The sequence below is a fragment of the Equus quagga genome, chromosome 1 (assembly GCF_021613505.1).
Source record: "Equus quagga isolate Etosha38 chromosome 1, UCLA_HA_Equagga_1.0, whole genome shotgun sequence".
In the NCBI taxonomy this organism is placed as follows: Eukaryota; Metazoa; Chordata; class Mammalia; order Perissodactyla; family Equidae; genus Equus; species Equus quagga.
Genome location: NC_060267.1, coordinates 136,021,164 through 136,028,240, shown reverse-complemented (window position 1 = coordinate 136,028,240; position 7,077 = coordinate 136,021,164).

The following is a 7,077-nucleotide window of genomic DNA, read 5'->3' as shown; positions in this document are numbered from 1 at the left end:
TCAGCAGCCCAGGGTTTGCCGGTTCAGATCCCAGGTGCAGACATGGCACCGCTCGGCACACCATGCTGTGGTAGGTGTCCCACATTTAAAGTAGAGGAAGATGGGCGCGGATGTTAGCTCAGAGCCAGTCTTCCTCAGCAAAGAGAGGAGGATTGGCAGCAGTTAGCTCAGGGTTAATCTTCCTCAAAAAAATAAATAAATAAATAAAAGTTATTGATACATAGTATTCTATGCTATTTTTCTTACTCCAGTCACATTCAGATCTTTAAGCTCAAGAGTTTAATAATATGTTTTAAAACTCTTCATGGAAACCAGTCATAACCAAGTTGCTTTTTCTACTTCCCTCTAGTTTCTAAAGACCACAGTGAGTGTGAGCACTTGTGCTTCTCCAGTTTTCACAGACTGTATTCCAGATGAGCAGGGGTAGGGATGTTACCCCAGGGAAGAACCTCCCTGCTTTTGGCCATGACACAGTTGACACCTGGTCCACCGTCTCCTGAGGTGGAGGAACTGAAGAGGCCATCTCTTTCCCCCTGCAGCACTCCACTTCTGTCCCCTCAGTTGCTGAGGAGGTGCTTGGGGACATTGCACGGTTTTCTATTCTAAATAGTGTCATCACTTTGGCCAGCAAGACCTGCTTGACAAGGGCAGGAAGTGTGCCTGGGTCTGCGGCTGCTCTCGGACTAGGTGAGGGGTTGATGGGGCACCCACGCTGCAGTCTGGCTGCACTGAGTGCCTGGGCTCCATGTGCAGCCTGTAGTCATTGAAGGGGGACTTGTTCTTACAGCTAGAACTCCGCAACTTTTGTGGATGGTCACATTTTCTTATTTTCGGGGGCCTGGCCCTTAAAAAATTGGGATAAGGGGCTGCCTCGGTGGCACAGCAAAGTTCGCACGTTCTGCTTCTCGGCGGCCTGGGATTCACCGGTTCAGATCCCGAGTGCAGACATTGTACCGCTTGGCAAAAGCCATGCTGTGGTAGGCGTCCCACATAGAAAGTAGAGGAAGATAGGCACGGATGTTAGCTCAGGCCCAGTCTTCCTCATCAAAAAGAGGAGGATTGGCGGCAGATGTTAGCTCAGGGCTAATCTTCCTCAAAAATTTTTAAAAAATTGGGATGGAAAGTACTCAGGAGCAGCTTTCAAGCTGGGCCTTCACCCCAGCCTCCCAGGGAAGTGTTTTGGAGAAAGTCACTGATCCTAATCCCAGCTTTGCTAAGGAGATGTGGAGGCAAATGCAGAAGTCCCCAAGTCTGGGCTTCTGTGGGAACTGGTTAGGTTTGGGAACCTCACAAATGGCCCAACCAACTTTCCCATTTCCAGGGTCAGCCCTAGGGAAAGGAGATGAGCCTTCCCTCCAGAGCCCTCGCAGCATCATGGAGGTGCTGATGCTCTTTGCACCTGAGCAACAGTCACAAGCTGCCTAATTAGATGCATCTGACACCCAGCCTGGAAGGCTCTTCCGTTTGAGCACACATCACGGGATCTGGAAAGCTCTTAATTACATGCATCAGCTTATCAAAGGCTGAGTGGAAGCCTCTTCCCTGGGAGAGCCACAGCTGAGCACTGGCAGGGGAGCTAGGCCTCCATCAGCCATCTTTTTAAGGTTGGCCCTGAGCTAACTGCTTCCAATCCTCTTTGTGCTGAGGAAGACTGGCCCTGAGCTAACATCCGTGCCCATCTTCCTCTGCTATGTATGTGGGACGCCTACCACAGCATGGCTTTTGCCAAGCGGTGCCATGTCCGCACCCGGGACCCAAACCGGCAAACCATGGTCTGCCGAAGCGGAACGTGTGAACTTAACCTGCTGAACCACTGGGCCGGCCCCTCCATCAGCCATCTTGTGCTTCAAATTGACTTCCCCACACCAGGAAGGGCACTTGAATTGGTTCTGTGCTCCTTGGTCACCTTTCTCAGAAGCTGCTCAGTGCTCCCACAAACACTGCTCTGGACCACAGCATCTGCTGTCAGCTCTGCCATGGCCCTTTTTTTTTTTCTTGAAGATTTTAATTTTTCCTTTTTCTTCTCAAAGGCCCCCCGGTACATAGTTGGGGTTTTTTTTTTTTTTCAGTTGTGGGTCCTTCTAGTCGTGGCATGTGGGATGCTGCCTCAGCATAGCTTGATAAGTGGTGCCCTGTCTGCCCCCAGGATCCAAACCGGCAAAACCCTGAGCTGCTCAAAACCCTGGGCTGCTGAAGCAGAGCGTGGGAACTTAACCACCCGGCCACGGGGCTGGCCCCAGGCGTGGGCTTTCTTATAAACATGAAGTTGATATCTGTTCTTAGTGGTCTGACTAAGCCCCTCAGAAAAGCTGGATGCCCCCCTCCCACTTCCAGCCTGCTTCACAGCCACACCTATCAGCAACACACCCAGCCATGTGACTGCAGCCTTCACCTTGCATCTGAACCTGTGGCCCCATTTCTTGAGGTTTGACAGGCTGTACCTTTGGCTCAGATCTCATGCAAGACCATATTTGGGTAATCCTGCTGGTGCTGAATGGCTCTCACCCTGTGAGGACCCGAGGCTGAAGCCCCAAGGACCCAGGCAACCCCCCACCAACCGGTCAGGGTCTGCTCCAACCCCAAGCCTGGGGATGAGTGTGTTGTGTCCTGCCATGTCCTTTCCTGCCCTCAGGGCTGCTGTTACTCTTAGACATGCCTGACATGGAGATGCTGTGAGAGCAATGCAAACTTCCCAATCACGGAGACCCAAATTCTGAATTTGGAAACGTCTCTTGCTGAACTAAAGGGAGTCTCCAGGGATCCCAAGTCCAGCCTGCCCTTGGCTGGGACACCTGTTACAATGTGCAAGGCTCTTTGAGGGCCGTCCAGGAGCAGCTGTCATGGCCATGCATCAAACAAGTTTCAAAGCCCAGATGAGCAGCCAGGCCTGAGCTAATCTCCCCAGGCATGCACATTCTGGCTGGGGGTCTCAAGGGCACCCAGAGCCCAGCCACCCTGATTCCCGAGGGATGAATGCCCTAAGGGACAGGTGGGGTATACAGGGGATATGGCCCTGGAGACCGGATCTTGGAGGGCACTGTGCTGCTGGTGGCCACCAGGTGGCAGCACTCCATCATCTATTGGGCCAAGCTGGTTTAGGTGTTAGTAGTGGGAGGGTGTCTCACCAAGTCCTGGGGTGCTGGAAGGTCTCAAGACCTCTTCCAGGTCTCTCTCAGATCCAGGGAGACCTGGATAGAACTCGGGCCTAGAAGCTCTGTGGAGCTAGGTAGGCAACAAGTTTGCAGGCCCTGCAGGTTCTTGACAGGTCCTCTACCCCCAGGGAATCCCGCTGGCTAGAAGGGGAAGTTGTTGCCCAGCTGTGGAGCAAGGGCCAGGCTAGCCCTATGCACAATAAGTGCTTCAGTCTCAGGAATTCTTTCCAACCCAGGTAAATAATTTCTGCGGTCGATAAAATACATTTCTGGGTCTCACACTCCCTTCACCCATTTGCCTGATTATTGACTCTCACAGAAATACTCTTGGCAAAGCCCACATCAGATCCACAGCCTCTGTCTTTATACCCAGGGGGAGTTGAGGCCAAGCTTGCCCAGGGCTCTCAGATGGAGGCAGGGGATGCGCATGTGCCTTCAGCCTCTGGAAAGGTGGGAGGAGAGGGGAGCCTTCCAGCAGGAGGCACAAGCCAGGGGCAGAGTTCTTCCATCTCCTTTAGTCCTTGTGGCACCTTCATACAGTTTAAAGAGGAATCTGAAGCTTAAAGCAGAGCAGTTGCTGGAGGTTACCTGGCTGGCAAGTGCTGATCCCGGATTCCAACCTAGGTGTCCCTGCCCAGCTGCCCCTGGGTGGAAGAAACTTCACAGAGATGGGTCCTTAGCTGCAAGCAGAGGGTCAGGCTCCAGTTCTGGCAGGAGACACTCAGCTGACGTGTTGGGAGTGGAGAGAGCTCGGCCTTGGGACCCCCCCACAACGCCCCGGGGAGGGAGAGAAGGCAGACAGGGAGAGGCAGGAAAAAAAACTGCAGACAAAGCCAGGCCTAGAGGATGCTGGGAAGAGGAGCCCCAGAAGGTCTGGGCGGCTGCAGGGGTGGGAGGAGGCTGTGGGGCAAGATAATGCGGGGTCGGGGCGGCTGGGTCTGGGGGAGTCAGTTATGCTCCACCCCCTGGCCGCTGCTGAGATAAGAGCCAGTCAGCCAGCCGGCCAGCCGAGGAGCAGCAGCAGCGGTGGATGAATTCTGTACGCTGATGGGGGAGGTGAGGCTGCAGCAGAATGGGGAGAGAGGAGGGGCTAGGAGGCCTGGCCAGGACCCCCTCTGGCTTTCCTGCCAGACTGAGCACCCCCCCAACACCCTATATCCCCCGAGCCTGGCACACCCAGGCTGGGCTCCCAGCTCTGGACAGGCACAACCCTCGAGTCCAGCCGGACAGGAACTATTTGAGAATGATTCATGGATGTAATTAAGTGTCCCCCCACTATCCCCTTACTCAGGCCCTGGTGTGGAAGGAGAGTGCAGATGTGGGAGCCCAGCCTGCTGTGCAAGGGTTGAGTTCAATGCAGTCCAGTGCCCCAGGACACCCAGTCCAGATCTGCGCAGCCTGGAGCAAGACAAGACTGGACCCAAATCCTGAGGGGCACCAGGGCAGCCTTCCTTCCCTTCTTTCTCTCCAGCTCCTTAGCTGGGCTGCATGGCAGGCCTCTGCACTGACAAGCATGCAGCAGGTACGCATGCACACGCACGCACAGGCCCGGATAGTCATCCAGCAACAGCAAGCATTCTTCTCCAGCACCCTCGACATGGATGTGTGGGTGTGGGTGTGGGTGTGGCGGGGGGTAGGACACACAGGTGCCTGCAGACCCCAACCTCCTCCCCTACCTGTGTGCATGAAGCATGCAAGCTCATGCATACCTCTCCCCAACTATCTGTATATGGGCAGGCCAGGTCTAGTCACGAAAGCTCACTGTTGTGCACACTTGCAGCCTCCTCCAGCCCAAGGGTTCGAGAATCAGACTCTTGCTATTCCTGAAGGAAGGCATCCTGGTCTGCAGCCCGCTGGCAGCTAGGAAGGGGAAGGGAGCCCCCAGGGCTACAGCCTGGTGACACTCAGGCTGGCAGAGCACAGACACACCCTTGTGCACGCACCCAGTCACTCTACAGCTCCCCCCTTCCCAGGTAGGTTGATCTTAGGGGTCTCTACTCTAAACACACTCCTGAGCTTACTGAACAGGGTCCACAGCTCAGCTGTAGGGTTGAAAGGGGGCAGGAGAGGCTGAGGAAGGGACCACAGATGCTTCTGAAATAGATTGGCTCAAGGCTCAGACCATCCCTTCTAATACCTGCAGCCACACCTCGTGGGGAGGGGAGGGGGCATCTTTCTCAGACTGGTAAACTGAGGCTTAGAGAGGGGCAAACCCTGGCTGATAGAGCTTATCAATAGCTCATGTAAACCCAGGGCTCCTGCTCCTAGTCATTTTCATAGGTTGGTGTCCTATCCCACCCACGCCCTCAGACTGGGAGACACTGGGACCAGATTGGCTCTGCCACCCCCTCAGGCTAGAAATCCCCAGAATCAGCTGGGCTGTGCCTCCTCCCTCAGATAGGCACCTCCTAGGACAGGATGGACTCTGTCTTCTCCCCTCAGAGTAGGCATCCCAGTACTGGCCTGGCTGGGCCTCTCTTCTAAGACTAGGAGCCCCAGCCTGAGCCCCTCAGGCTCTCCCAGACTCAGATGCAAAACGTGAGCAGCAACCGCACACCACCGCCCTCACTCCGCCCCCCCCCCCCAGATTTTTCTGTTTCTTATTAATGTAAATGAAATCTGCTCTGCGTCCTTAATGGAAAGCGTTCCTGGAATTTGACTGTGCACACGTGGTGGGGGGGCGCGCCCTGAGATTAACTCTTGTGCAGCCAGACCAAGACTCCTCAAGCTGCAGTGACCCTGGGCCTCAGGCTGGGGTGGGGCTTGGTGGGGCCAGGATAGTCACCCAGCTCCTCTCAGGATACAGTCTTCGGAGGACATCAAGGGTAGCAGAGTATGGTCCATGCTCTACCCTCTGCCCTGAGACCAGCTGGGTGGGTCCAGAGGTTTCTCAGAGCCTGAGGAAGGTGGCTCGACAGAAAATGGGGAGCCTAGAAGGTCCCTGATCAGGGAGGGGCCCAGCCAAAGACTAGAGGGCAAGGGGCCTGAGGGGGCAGCTGACAGTTGGGCTGCCCATCCTGTCCTTACCTAACGCTATCCTGAGTTGGGAGGGGGACCCAAGGAGCAGACTCTGTCTCTCTGAACCTCCCCACCCTACAAAGACCCCCACCCCCCCTTCCCCCGTCTGTGATGCCCTCCCATCCCCCCTCCGCCCACCTTACTCCTGAGATGGGTCTGCCGGTAAGATCATCTTTGTAATTGTGGGGGCAAAGAGGGGAGCTGGAGACCCCAGAGTGGACACCCAGGGACAGTTGGCTGAGTTGGGGGGGGCGCAGCTTGGAGACCACAACTCGCCCTGCCTGGCTCCATCCCCAAAATCTGGATGCTTGTTCTGGCACAGCCCTCACAGCCTGCCCCAGTGGAGCTGCGTTTTACTGCCTTCCGTGGCCAGGACAGGGATGTCTGCTTCATTGGCGGGGGTAGGGGAAGAGTCTAAGATTTCAATTTCTCCCAGGTGTGGCTCAGTCTGGAGGATGCCTTGGGGAGGCTGGCTGAGGGGCCAGCACCTGGTAGGGGGGTAATGCAGAGAAGGGAGTGGATGGGAGAGGAGGCTCAGGAAGGGGAGGAAACCACAGCGGGGGTCTCAGAGAGAGAAAAGGGGTTCTGAGGGCGAGAGCTGTGGGAGAAGACAGGGTCTCTGTGAGGGGCAGGGGGCTCAGGGAGGGGGTTGAAGAGAGAGGGGACTCAGAGTGGGACCTACTTCAGTGGGGGATAATAGGCTGACAATCTTCCCTCCCACCCACACCTGTCAGGCAGGCTGGGGGAGGGGGACTGACCCACTTAGCTGTCTTCCCTCTCAGGCTTCTACTAATGAGCGTTCTGAGCTTTGGGAGGCAGCCTTCCCCCCAACCCGAGGCTGTGCCTGAGGCTGTCCCTTCCCCCACAGCCCCTCATTATCTATTGGGGGTGCTCGCTGCCTCAGGTT